Source organism: Vicugna pacos, chromosome 2 (assembly GCF_048564905.1).
Source record: "Vicugna pacos chromosome 2, VicPac4, whole genome shotgun sequence".
Taxonomy (NCBI): Eukaryota; Metazoa; Chordata; class Mammalia; order Artiodactyla; family Camelidae; genus Vicugna; species Vicugna pacos.
In genome coordinates, this window is record NC_132988.1 from 933,107 (window position 1) to 947,969 (window position 14,863).

The 14,863-nt window shown below is 40.9% G+C and overlaps 1 long non-coding RNA gene across 1 annotated transcript; it reads right to left on the reverse strand.

The window, feature by feature from the left end:
• Positions 1 to 11,964: 11,964 nt before the first annotated feature.
• LOC140688706 (uncharacterized) lies at positions 11,965 to 12,330 on the reverse strand. Its single transcript, XR_012063461.1, has 2 exons — positions 12,212 to 12,330; positions 11,965 to 12,101 (listed from the first exon to the last, which is right to left on the reverse strand). It is a non-coding gene; the product is annotated as an uncharacterized lncRNA (long non-coding RNA).
• Between the last annotated feature and the right edge of the window lie 2,533 nt (positions 12,331 to 14,863).

Here is a 14,863-nt window from a genome sequence, read left to right on the forward strand (position 1 = left end):
CACAAAGTTTCTTTTCAGTTGCCAACTCCACTCCATACATATATATGGGGAGGTACAAGCTCCAACTCGGTTTTACAGTGAAAACGGCAGGCACTTCAAACCGGCACTAGGAAACAGACTGAGAAACCAGAGTAAGGGTTTCTCCTGCAACCCGTTCCCTTTGTGCTGGATGAACGAACGTCTCTCCACATGCTCAATTTTATGTGTTTGTATGTAATATTTTCTATTCACTTATCTTGTTTAGACATTAAAAATTCTTTTCTTTGGTTAACTACACTACATTCGTTTATATTGGTAAATTCTAATTCCAACAATATGTTATGTCGATAACTGCATGAAATTATGAGCGGCACTTGGAAACAGACTTAGTATCCTGAGTCAGTCTTTCTTATGCAACCCGTTCCCTTTGTGCTAGATGAACGTACTTCTCACTACATGAGTAGCTCAGAAAGATAATTTGTGTGAAACCATCCTGCACCTGCTTCTTGAGAACACATTTTCTTTTTAGTGGGATATACACTGCATGTATATATATGTCGAGATTCTATCTCCAATTCCGTTTTACTGTGAAAACTGCATGATCTACAATCTGACTCTAGAATACCGATTTAGAACACTGAGTAAATTTTCCTACTGCAAACCATCTCTTTTATGCTAAATGAAAGAATGTCTGTCCACAATCTCAGTTTTAAAAAGTTTTTGTGTGAAAGCCGTTTTTCAGGTTTCTTGTTGGAAACAGTAAGTTTCTTTTCTGTTTGAATATACGCTACATACTTTATAAGGGTTGGTGCTATCTCCAACTTTAATTTAAAATGAAATCTGCATGAACTTCTAGCCAGCATTACGAAACATACTGAGAAAAGAGAATAAGTGTTTCAACTGCAAAACATTCCCATTATATTTGATGGTCGATCGCCTCTCCTCAGGCTCAATTTTGAGAGATCATTGTGCATCAAAGTGGTCTTTCACCTATCTTCTTGAGAACATAAAATTACTGTTCTGTTGGAAAAACAGTATATACATATATATGGGGACGTTCTTGCTCCAACACGGTATTAAAGGGAATACTGCATGAATTTCAAACCGACACTAGGGAGCATACTGTAAAACCAGAATATGTGTTTCTACTGCAACCCACTAACTTTATACTAGATGAACGAACTTCTCTCCACATGCTCAGATCTGAGAAATAAATGTGTGTGAAAGCCGTCATTCACGTAGCTTGTTGGGAACACTATGTTTCTTTTCAGTTGGAAACAACACTATTTATATATATTTGGGGCGGTAGTAGTTCCAACTCGGTTTTACAATGAAAACTGCATTAACTTCAAACCGGCAGTTGAAAACATACAGAGAAACCCGAGTACATGTTTCTACAACCCATTCCCTTAATGCTAGATGATCGAACGTCTCTTCACATTCTCAATTCTGGCATTTAAATGAGTATGAAATGTGTCAATCACATAGTTTTTTTGGGAACACACAGTTTCTTTTCTGTGCGAATCTGTGTGAAATTAATATATTTTGGGAGGTTCAAGCTCCAACTCTGTTTTTCAGTGTGAAGTGCATGAATCTCCAACCGGCCCTAGGAAAACATACTGAGAATCCAGAACAAGTGTTTCTACTGCAACCCATTCCCTTCATGCTAGATGAACGAACATCTCTCCACTTGCACAATTCTGAGAGTTAAGTGTGTGTGAAAGTCTTCTGTCAGCTAGCTTGTTGGGAACACAGTTTTTTATGAGTGGGTAAATTCACTACATTTGTAGAAATGTGGAGGTACTACTTCCAACTCGGATTTACAATGAAAACTGCATGAACTTCAAACCAGCACTAGGAAACATACTGAGAATCCAGTGTAGGTGTTTCTACTGGAAACCATTACCTTTATGCTAGACAAACGAATGTCTCTCCACAATCTCAATACTCAGAACTGAACGAGTGTTGAAGTCATCCTTTACCTACCTTGTTGGAAACCCAGAGTTTCAGTCCAATGGAAACTATGCTTCTTTCATATATATAGGGAGTTACTAGCACGGACTTGATTTTACACTGCAAACCACTTTTATTTGAAACCAGCTTTGAGAAACATGCTGACAACTCAGAGAATTTGTTTCTGTATATCACTTAACCTTCAATGCTGGATGAAAAAACGCCTCTCCACAGGCTTACTTCTGACATCTGAATTTGTTTTGGAGACTTCCTTCACCTAACTTGTTGGAAAACCAGAGTTTCTGTTATAGGGGAACTGCACTAGTTACATATCTAAGGGGAGGAACTTGCTCCAACGTGTTTTTCACACTAAATCGCTTTTACATTGAAAACGGCATTAGGAAACATGTTGAAATTTTAGAGAGTGTGTGTCTATATTACCTCTGCATTTTATGCTGCATGAAGGAACTCCTCTGAACATGCTCAATTTTCATAGCTGTATGAGTGTGGAAGCCGTAATTCACCTAGCTTGTTGGAAACCCATAGTTTCAGCCCAATATAAACTACGCTGTTTCCATATATATCGGGACGTACTAGTACGAACTCGATTTTACACTGCAAACTGCCTTTACTTGAAAGCGGCTATGACAACCATGCTGAGAAATCAGAGTAACTGTTTCTGTATGTCCCTTAACCTTCAATGCTGGATGAAGGAATGCCACTCCATAAGTTCACGTCGGATATCTAAATGTGTTTTGAAGCTGTTCTTCAAATAACTTGTTGGAAACGCATAGTTTCTGGTATAGAGGAATTAAGCTGCTTACATATCTAACGGGAGGCACTTGCTCCAACTTGGTTTTCCACAGCAAATCGGTTTTACATCGAAAATGGTGGTAGGAAACCTGCTGAGAAGTCAGAGGGTGTGTGTGAAGAATACCTTTGCATTTTATGCTGCAAGAAAGAACGTATCTCCACATGCTCAATTTTCAGAGCTGTATGATTTTTGAAGCCATACTTCACCTAGGTTGTTTCCACACTAAATCGCTGAGTTTCAGTTAAGGTAAACTAAGCTACTTTCATATATATAGGGACGAACAAGCATGACCTCGGTTTTACACTGCAAACGGCTTTTAGTTGAAACCGGCCTTGAGAAGCATGCTGAGAAATCGGAGTAAATGTTTATGTATGTCACATAACTTTTAATGCTGGATAAAAGATCGTCTCTTCACAAGCTCACTTCTCACATCTGCATTTGTGTTGGAGCTGTCCTTCACCTAACTAGTTGGAAAACCAAAGTTTCTTGTATAGGGGCACTACGCTTCTTACATATGTAAGGGGAGGCACTCGCTCTAAAGTGGTTTTCCACAGCAAACTGGTTTAACATTGAAAAAGGCGTTAGGAAACATGCTTAGGAATCAGAGAATTTGTGTCTAGAATATCTCTGCCTTTTATGCTGCATGAAGGAACGCCTCTCAACATGCTCACTTATCAGATTTGTATGAGTGTGAAAGCCGTTCTTCACCTAGCTTTTTGGAAACCCAGTGTTTCAGTCCAAGGTAAACTGCACTTTCCAATATATGTGTATGTACTAGCACGAACTCGATTTTTCACTGCAAACTGCTTTTACTTGAAACCGGCTTTGAGAAACATGCTGAGAAATCAGAGTACTTGTTTCTGTATGTAACTTAACCTTCAAGGCTGGATGAAAGAAGCCTCTCCACAAGCTCACTTTTGACATCTGAATTTCTCTTGGAGCCGTCCTTCACCTTACTTGTTGGAACCCCAGATTTTCTTGTATAGGGGAACTAAGCTACTTACATATGTAAGGGGGGGGCACTCGTTCCAACTTCTTTTTCCAGATCAAACCGCTTTTACATTGAAACCGGGGTAAGAAACATGCTCAGAAATCAGAGAATGTGTGTCTGGAAGTCCCTCTGCCTTTTGTTCTGGATGAAAGGACGCCTCTCCACATGCTCAATTTTCAGGAATGTAGAAGTGTGGAAGCCGCCTTTCACCTAGCTTGTTGGAAACCCAGATTTTCAGTCCAAGGAAAACTTTGCTGCTTTCATATATATGGGGACGTACTAGCACGAACTCAGTTTTTCACTGCAAACCACTTTTACTTGAAACCAGGTTTGAGAAACATATTGAGAAATCAGAGAACGTGTTTGTACATCTCACTCTGCCTTTTATGTTTACTGTGAAATGCTGGTTTCAAAGAAAAATCACTTTGCTTTGGTAAACTGCTTTGAATCGAGTTCCTGCGCTTTGATATGTAAATTGGGTAGTTCCCGTATTCCAGAAACTCTGGTTTTCCAACATGTTAGGAGAAGGACATCTCCAACACAAATTCAAATGTCAGAAGTGATCTTGTGGAGAGGCATTCTTTCATCCAGCATTGAAGGTTAAGTGACATACAGAAATAGTCACTCTGAATTCTCAGCAGGTTTCCTAATGCCAGTTTCTAAGGAAGAGCGATTTGCTGTGGAAAACCGCTTTCGAGCGAGAGCCTCTGCTTAGATATGTAAGCAGTGAAGTTCCCCTAGACCAGAAACCCTTGTTTTCGAAGAAGTTATGTGAAGAATGGCTCCAACTCATGTTTAGATGTCAGAAGTGAGCATGTTGGGAGGCTTTCCTTCTTCCACCATTGAAGGTTAAGTGACATACTGAAACACTCACTCTGATTTCTTAGCATGTTTCTGAAATCCGTTTCAAGTAAAAACATTTTGCAGTGGAAATGTGAGTTGGTGCTAGTTTGTCCTCATATATATGAAAGCAGCGTTGTTTCCCTAGTCCAGAAATTCTGGGTTCCCAACAAGCTTGGTGAAGGACGGCCTCCACACTTATACAGATCTGAAAATAGAGCATGTGGAGTGGCGTTCTTTCATCCAGCATAAAAGGCAGAGTGACATGTAGAAACACATTCTCTGATTTCTCAGCATGTTTACTAACGCCAGTTTCAAAGTTAAAGCGGTTTGCTTAGGAAAACCGCGTTGGAGCGACTGCCTCTTGTTACATATGTAAGTAGCGTAGATCCCCTAGACCAGAAACTCTGGGTTTCCAACAATTTAGGTGAAGGACAGCTCCAACACACATTCAAATGTCAGAAGTTATCATGTGGAGAGGCGTTCTTTCATCCAGCATTGAAGGTTAAGTGACACTGGAACACTTTGATTTCTCAGTATGTTTTTCAGAGCCGGTTGCAAGTAAACGCGGTTTGCAGTGAACAACCGTTTTGGTACTAGTGCATCCCCATAGATATGTATGTAGCGTAGTTTCCCAACCCCAGAAACTGTGGGTTCCCAATTAGCTAGTTGAAGGACGGCTTCCAAACTCATACATATCTGAAAATTGGGCATGTGGTGTGGAGTTCTTTCATACAGCATAAAAGGTGGAGTGACATAGAAACACTAACTCTGATTTCTCTGCATGATTCTAAAAGCTGGTTTCAAGTAAAAGCTCTTTGGAAATGAAAAGCCACTTGGAGCTTGTGCCTTCACTTATGTATGTAAGTACCGTAATTCCCCGAGGCGAGAAACTCTGGGTTCTCAGAAACATAGGTGAAGGTTGGCTTCCACTCACATGTGTTTCCAAAATGGAACAAGTATAGAAGCATTCCTTTATCTCACCTAAACAGCAAGGCTACACCTCAAGCACTTACCATGATTTCTCTGTATGTTTACTTGAGTAGATTTAAAGCTAAAAGCATTTATCGCTCAGAAACCTAGTTAGAGCTTATTCCTGCTGTTATATATATCGGTCGGGCAGTGCCCCAACACCATAGTTCTGTGTTTCCAGCAGTGTTGGTGAAGGATGGCTTCCACACACATTCGGTTTTCTCTCCTCCTCACTCTTCTGCTTAGACATCAATGCAGGTTGTGTATTGTGGAAGCCAAGGAAATTTTTTTCATTTAGGATCAGCCTCGGAGAAAACTGAGACCTGCTTCTGCTTCTTTTCCCTGCTAGATTTCCTCTTGGTGCATTTCAAATCCTCACGAGTGAGTTCCTTTAACCAAGTAATTATTTCAAAAAAGTGGGCAGGTTTCCATAGGGCCATTACTTCCTTTATATTCTTGTTTTTTAATACCTCTCTTCCATCTCTTTATCTCCAAGTGTCTTATTTCTATGTCCTTTGGTTTGGGCTGATGGCTAATCAGCATTAGTGTAGAAATTGTTGCTTGGTATTACTGTTCTATATTCTTTCCATGGATATTTGATTTATCATTGGATTTTAGGGAAGATAGTTTCTTTAAAAAAATTCTGGTAAGTAACTTGTGGGGGATTCTGTTTCTCTTGGTCTAGAATTATAATGCTTAATTTCTTAATAAGTGATACTTTCATAGAGCTCAATATTCCAAAGGTTTGAGTGTCACCACTGTCCCGAAGTCTTTCGAACTTTTCTTTGGGGGCACTTAGAACTGAGTGTGTGTGTCCTTCTGGACTTAGTTTAGCCTGAAACGAGCAATGGCAAGTACCCCCCCCCATTTTACACAAACAACAGATGACTTTCACAAATTGATACCTTTAAAAATATATGAACTGTAATGTTGTAGAATTTTACAAGAGGCAGTGACCTTCAGGGATGTCAGCAATGGAGGCAGAACAGTTGGAGGGACAGCAGGTGCTCGTGCTCGGTGGCTGAAGTCACACAACATCCATGGCCACCTCTGGTTAACCTTATATAGTTGGTGCTGTCTGCAGGCTTTCAAGGCTGTGCCCCCCTCCCCACCAAACATATATATTAGGAAAAGTGGTGAGCCTCAGTATGAGAAACAATAAAGAATTTGTAGGGGAAATTGAGTTTATTGTTTTTAAAAAGAAAAATTAGCATCCAGGTAGTTTAATTTCAGCTCCTAATAGACTGATGTGTTGACATTCACAAGGATGCGTAAACACATGCAAGATCATGGGGCAGGACCGGAGACTCTGAAGCAGCAATCACCACACACAACTTTCACTGCTGTCCATGACTGCCTTATAGAATTACTTGATTAAGAAAACGCCATAGATGTTAAATATCATCATTTTGAGAAACCAGTTCTTTTGAAATCTTATATACTAATGTAACTGTATTGGATAAAGAAATGCTAAATGTGTAATAAATTATTAAAAGAGGTAATGATTACTGAAAACACCACAAATTGAAGAGGACCACAGCATAATGGACATATATATTTTAATGATCTGGAAGAATCAGCTCAGCAGTGTATTCAAGACATCTACAGATGATGTCAAAAGGGGGTGTTCTTGGATAGCTTTTTGTGAATGTTAGAGTGAAGTCAGGGTCAGGTACACAAATTTAGTTTAAAAGCAAAAGGTGAAACAGATTTCTTTTCAAAAATCTATTGTGTCTGGTTAGAAATCATCAAATCCATGGGTCAAGGGAAGAATAAAAACCTAGTGACCACGTGACTGTTTCAGGAGCTGGTAGTAAAATGACAGTTGACAATTGTGTAAATTAGATACAATCTTGATGTCCAACTGACCCAAAGATTTTTAGTCCATGTGCCAAAAATTTATCAAGGAATAAACAGTGATCAATGTTTTGTCAGCTCTGTTATCCCCCCTTCAAGCCTGCATTGTGATTGGGAAATAAGAACTTTGACTGCACGGAGGGGGATTTTCAAAAATGGAGTGTCCCCCGACCGAGAAAATAAAGAAAATTTAGCCGTACATTGTAGAGACACAGGGAGATCTGTTGAGCCAGATGACACTTGCTTTACTGTCAACTAGTAGGAGGTGCAGGTTTTGATGACTTGGGTACCACGTTGCTGCCTTTCTTAAGATATTGCCCATGGCTCTTGAGAAGCGATTAAGTGGGGCTAAGGAATTAGCCTCCAAATGCCCTTTGCCATGGACGTTGTCTCTATTGTCCACTTTTAAGTTTTAGCTTAGACAAGTTGCATTGTCTTACCAAGTGAGCTACAGACAGTAAGTGCATCTTGAAGCACACGGCTCTTTCCTCCTCACTGCAGCAGAGAACCTCTGCATTGGAGCATCCTGAGATGTCACCGATGGTCATTTTTCATGTTAGGAATCAGTAAGGATACTATGTCCACATGGATGAGGAGGGTAAGATATCAGTCTCTAAAGTGGTAATGATGGGTTGACCTTTTCACTTAAAGAGTCTCACATCAACAAATGCATGTCTGTTCTGGATCAAGAAGAAACAAGTGTTTGAAAAAGAATAGCTTGAAAGGTCAGTGGGACATGTCAGGCATCTTCTTCAAGTCTTCAAGTTCGGGTATCAAACATGGGTTTCCTATCCTGAGTGATACTGACAATTTGCCGTGTTCTGTGCCTCATGTATATCAAAGGCTTTCCTAAGTAAAATGTCTAGAAATGGTAACATTCTTGATATGTGTTAAACCGGGGGAGATGAAGGAATTAAAATTAGTCCCTAATGTGCATTGATTTTTCTAAAGACATCAATTTTATAGAAACTTTTGAAGAATTAAAGTGACAGAAAATTGCAAAGCACCTTCTCCTTCTGGTAGAAAACTGTTCTGTTTTCCTTTTTTGATGAATGTGACATAGAATCAGTACTACTATTTTTTGTATTGTACTTAGTGTTTACAGAGTGATTCACAGATATTCTCCTATTTCATCTGTGCAATGACCTCTGGAAGATAAGATTTCCTAGTTATGCTTTTTAATGTCTATTTCTTAACTGTGTCTAAAAGCAGATTGATTGAGCTCCATTTGCTCAGTTTAGAAGGCTGGACTGATTAATTGTGTCAGAACATTCCAGGAGGCAGAGGAAAGGAAGAGACATGGGTTCTACACGATGGAAGCTGTTCTTGAAATGATTTGACCAGCAGTCTTATCCATTTTTCCCAAGGTCGGAAACAGAACACAACCCAAGACAAGGAAAACAGGGAGCCCATGTGACTCCAGCCTTGTCATGTAGAGTCATGGCTGTCCTTCTGTGCCTTGGAGAGGAGGATGCTTTTGGTCTCTGTTCTACAAATTCTGTTTTGCTTTATCTCCACAGTGTCTTGTTTTATTGGCATATGCTGAAACGATTTACATTTCATAGCATTAAAACAAAAATCAGGAACTCTTTATCATTTATTAACTATTTGGTAAATAGTTTTTGGTGAATATTTAACTTTATTATTAGGTCTTACCATGGCAATGTACAACACTTAGTTCCCCAGATAACAGCAGTGGCTAAAACATGCTAAAATTGTATTTCCTTCTTACATAAAGAAGTCAAGCAATCGGTAGCCCAGGGCTGGTTTGCATGATGGCCCCTGGGTCAGAGAACAAGATGCCTGTTATCTTCAGCCCATCAACCTGATGGCCCAAAGTGACTGCCTGAGGGTCAACCATCAGGTCCACATTCCAGGCAGCAGAGAGGAGGGAAGAAAGGTGCTTCAGTTCCCTTTTGGGATGGTTCTGTATAGTCCCAGGTAGCTTTCCTGCTTTTATCTTGCTTTAGACAGAGGGCTGAGAGACAGCTTGCTATGAGGTAAGCTCAGCTGTGGACCAGCCATCTCCCTCGAGGGGAGGGGAGGGAGTGGGCGGGGAGGAACCGATCATCCTGCACGTGGTGTAAGACACCACGATGAGCCGCCGCCGGGGGCCTCTGCAGTCCGTCCATTGCTTCGGGCTGCACTGAGCGATTGGTAACGGTTGAGATTTTCATGTAGAGGTGCGTGTATGCTCGGTTCATTTAAACTAGTGGCTACCAGAGCATGTTGGAGAACACATTTGTTCTCACCTTCTAGCCAGTGACCCTCCAACCAGGATTCTGTCCTGCTGTTCATTTCCACATTATTTTCCAAGACTTCCGTAGGAAATGTAAGCAGCCTGATGCTCAAATGCTTTTCTATGTGATTCCCCCCTTGTTCTTTGAAGGAACAATAAATTGCCTAGAGAAGAGTGGACCAAATTCCAACCCTGCAATTCTTTAAAGCTCTGAGATTTGGTGTTAGAAAATAGAAGAAAATTCCAGAAACACCCTTAAGAAACATTATTTCTTTCAAATGTGATTTGGAGCAGCAAAGGACAATATATTTTATAGAACAATTTTTAAGACAACTGAATTGGCAGTAAGTTCACATAATGAAACTTCCAACAAGTCTTTATATTTCTCCTGGAAATTCCTTGGTTCTTGGTGTAAATTATTAATAATTAATATCAGATTTTTATTCTTTCTCTTCTTGTAGTTGTAGAGTTAACGTGAAAATAGCTTGTTGTGTCACTGAGAAAGCCTCCTGGTCAACCTTCTAGTTAAACAGCTCGTGTGCGTTTCGGTGGCAGGTGTGCTAAATAGTAGTTTTCAGGCACTTGAGGGATGCCCATCACACCAGCACTGCAGGAGCCTATTTCTCACCCACGACCAGGTGAGACCCTCCTTTCCTCCGCTGCCTCACCCAGGACCCCACATTCTGGTTCTTTCTCATGACCCATTTTCATAAAGTTCACCCTGCACCAGCTGAGCAAGTCTTGGTTTCTCAAAGACCAGGATCTTAGTTCTAGGCTTTCTGTTAAAGGACAGTGTATAAAATCAGGCAAATTTATATGTCTTCTGAGGCCTCAGGATCTCTGCAATTAAAACAAGAACTTGAGTTACAATAATATTCTTTTCCACTTCTGAATTTCTATAACTCCACACAATAGCTTTTTTATTAATTAGCTAAAAATTTTTCCAGAATATATTTTCCTAAGATTCACAAATATCTGTTAATTTATATTTAAAAATGCTATATTTAAGAAATGGAATAATTATTTACTTTTAAAAAGTAATTTAAGTCAAGAAATGTTTTATAATGAATGTTTACTATGAGTTCAAGTATGTAAGCTTCATTTTTGTGATACTGTCAATAAACCACACAACATGAGAGTTGTGGGTTGTTTGTTATCTGGGGCAAAATGAGAACCAGAGCCCAGGTGGCAGCATCTCAGAGAGCTCGGAGGAAGTGCTCTGAAGATGAGGGGGAGCTCAGCAGTATATGAGATTTCAGTGAAGGGGGACGTGCAGTCAAGTATACGTTAAGGCAGAGGCTGCTGCTAGTCGAGGAGCAGGTGTCTCTGTTAATGATTTTAGTGCTTTTCTAGATAGGAGGAGATGAAAGAATTTGGGCTCTTAAAATTTCCTGAAAATGTCTAACTATCTGAAGGCTTTTCTGCCCATTTTCCCAGAGCACAGAGCACCCCATTCCTGATCTCCACCCTGAACTACTTTCAGAGGGCGTTGAAGGTCAGCAGCTGCAGTGGCTCATGATTTAATCAAATCAGAGGCAGATGACAAGTGCCAATTTTTAGTTGACATTATGTATATATTGTAGGAAAAATGTTACTTTCCAACCCTACCCCTGTTTTACTTTTAGTTAGAGATCAACTGATAACTGTTAGATGACTTAAGTCAGATAAGGGGTGAAGGAGTCGTCTCTTGAGCTGGCCAGTGCTCTGTGTCAGTCTCCTTGATAGCATTCAATTTTCTTTCTGTTCAAACAGCATGCATCAGATTTTATGAAGTTTGGAGCCTGTCCTGAGCACATGGGGTCTGGAGGTGGCCCTGTTCCTGTGGTCTTTATTTATTCTGTGAATTATGGTGTGAATCTTTATGTGCCCAAGCTTCATCATAATTTCAAACTTTAAGATTTAAATATGGGAGATGGATGCCAAGTTCTGGGAATAGATTTTCAGGATAACTGCCAGGATTGGTAAAAAGTAGGGAGAATGGATACAACCTTTAAAAAAGAAAGGTTATTTTACAATTTCTGGCAGGTAAATTAAAGTCCTTGTTGGGATTCTATCAGGAATGTTTAATTGGGAGACCTACCTCCCATTTTCATGAAATAAAATAATTTTATTTTTTGTTTTGTGCCTGCTGTCTAGCAAATAATTATCCCCTTTGCATATAGTTTTATTGTTTAATCTCTACAAAGATTCCCTGGAGAACACACGTGTCACAGGTGAGGGAGCCAAGATCATCCACGGTAGGTGGCAGGAAGGCAGATGGGCTGGAGGGCTTACCTTCCTTCAGGCAGAGACAGAGAAACCAAGGCTTACTGACAAGCGTGTTGCTGAAGTGGTTTATTTAATACTTTGCTTCCTTGATGAATTGGATCTCTTGAAATTGTTTATGACTGGCTTATCTTCCCCTCTCTCCTCTGCCTCAGGACTTCTCCTCGTAAGTAGTATGAATTCAGCCTGAACTGATTCAGGAAAATCAGAAAATAAAAAATTAGCCCACACAAAATGTCTGCTTAGTCCTCGTAATTCAGTACTTCCTAAAACTCTCAGAAACGCAAGGAAGGTGTGTTACCTCGGGGACTGAGTGCATTTGAAGTATGAGAAATATAAGTGTGATCTGGTAAAGGCACAGGCTCTATAGACAAAGATCCGGGTTTAGATCCCGGCTCCATCAAGTACAGGAAACATGACCACCCAGAGCCTCAGTTTCTTCATCTGTTAAATGGGCTGATGGAGCTCTCCTCCAAGCCGTCAGGTCAAAATGAGATGATCCGAGTGGCTCTCAGGCAGGATGTTTGGCAAAGTGCTAGTTGCTCTTGCTGCTTTATAATGTCTTCTTAGGTAATTCCGTTGTCCATTGGCTTGCGAATACCTACACATTTGATTTAAGAAAAATAGCATGTCTTAAGAATTTTAAAAGTAAGGAATGAAGATTTACTGATTAATACTGGGTGTATTTTTATAGGTCATTTAAAAAAAAACTAGGAGTTCTCTAAAGAGAATGTATTCAGTGTGCATAGAATATGATTCAGTTAAAATGATTTTCCTTTAAATACTTCTCAGAAATTTTCTGAGATATTTTTTCTTGAATAGCAGTTGAAGATTTCTGAGGAGGTTTTACATTTAGAAAAGTTTATTCTTGTAGCAATAGACACATTAAATAAATGATTCATAACCCTGGACAGCATAAAGCCCTGGCTTTTTTTTTAATATATATAATTTTGCTGGTAAGTTCTATGACATTTTATTGGGTAGAAGTATCTCCCATTTCCATTTCACAGGCAGAGAAGATGAGTCATACAATACTCAGTATACAAGAGCAGCAGAGGCTGATTAATTTGGGCAGAAGAGTAAAAGGGTGTGGAGAAAAAAATCCTTGATTCTCAAACTGGACACATTCTGCGGTGTTGTGCAGCTGAAACGGTTTTGATTTTGCTTCTGGGTTGTCCTAGGTTTCGGCGCATGTGCCTGGAAAGGTCTCTCGGGCAAAGATGCTTATTTAAGAAGGTTGTCATTGTAAATGCTCTTACGAAGATTAAACAGATTCCACAGCAAATAAATGAACATGTTTGGAAGGTTTTCCACCCTCAAGTAATTTCCAGAAAACAGACATGATTCACTTGCTAAACCAAACACACAGTTATAATAATGAGCCTGCCTCACATGACTGGACAGCACAGAGGGAGCCTCATCTATTGGCGGGGGTTACGCTGCAGGAACCGCAGTTGAAATTTTAATTAGAATTTATTTCCAGCGAGTGTTGCTTCCGCGTTTTTCTCCCCAAAGCAAGGAAGCGCCCTCCTTGCCTGGCCATTAGTCTGCAGAGCCCCGTGGCTTACATACTTCCCTGCTCATCAGGAGGCTGATGGAGCCAGTTTGCTTAGACACACTTAGCTACACTCGCAGTGGGGATCATCAGTCTCTTCTGTGTGTTGACCTCCACGTGCAGGGGAGAAAATCGACTTTTGCTGCCGATAAACGCTAATTGACTACCAGTTGTTTCAGAGGGACTGTGATGTTGAAAACTGGTGTCCCTTTCATTTTTATATGTTGGATGATGACAAATTGCGTGGCGACACCCCCATTGTAAGTACACCCACCAGGGAGGGGGGTGGAGTTTGGGTCTGTGTGTTTTAGTACTCAGATCCTGGCACTGGTCAGTTTTCAGTGTTCTCGCTGGGATCGGGAGACTGCTTCTGGAGCAATTTCTTTGGCTTCCAATAAATTTGCACAGCCGTCTCCTTCAGTCGAGTTCTGATGAATTGAGTTGGGAGGGGCATGTGAAATTGGGGCGGGCAGAGAGGTGCGATGAAAACTAGCCACCATCTGGTTACCTCTAATTTTTTTGGGGCCAAAATACTTGTCTTCTTTTCTTTTCTCCTCCATCCATCCCTTCAGGTCAGGGAGTCGTCTTCAAGAATTTCGTCCTAAAATGAAAAGTAATGATGAAGGCAGTGTGTATCTGTGGTTGATTTCATTTGATTTGGATTCATTGTTAAAGATTTTCTGGTGAGGTGTTTATGAGCTCTTAAAAGCTAGAAGAGCAGCAATACCAAGGAGAGAAAGTCAGAGAAATGTGTCAGTGGCCCCTGTGAGTTCTGGGGGATGAGGGAAGGAGGTGGGGCAGAGGCAGCACCGTGGCCTCCCCTGCAGCCCTGAGGGCAACGTGCCCATGTAATGCCAGCGTCTGTCACCATGTGTTCTAACAGGACTCCCACTAAAGGAATGAGTGGAGATTTGGGGAGGCCTTACCTTTTACCCTCTTGTCAAACATCTTTAATGCTGACTGTATTTATTCAAGATGACACAGAGATCACCTGCTGAGCTTGAGGGAGCGGTGCTTGCTTCCTGTCTTGCCCGCCCCAGGCTCACTCATCAGACTCCTGATTCTTGTAGGCACTGTAGTGTCCATGGGGGGAGCTCTGCTCCTGGGGGTCTCTGCTCCTTTGGTGGGAGCTCTGCTCCTTGGGGAGCTGGGCACGGGAGTGGTCACATTGGAGCCGGTCGCACCAGCGCTGACCCCTCTCCACGTGTTGAGCCCTTTGTGTAAGTAGTAGAGGTGGGATCCAGAGTCTTCCTGTGTCTATGGAGTTCTCCAGCAAAGCCAACTTGGAGGAAAGAAAGAAAATGCCTATTTTTCCATGACTGTGTCCTAAGGGTTTAAAGTTCTCTGTGGAGCACATGTGAAATCTCATTCAGTAAATACTCTGGGGTCTTGACTCTG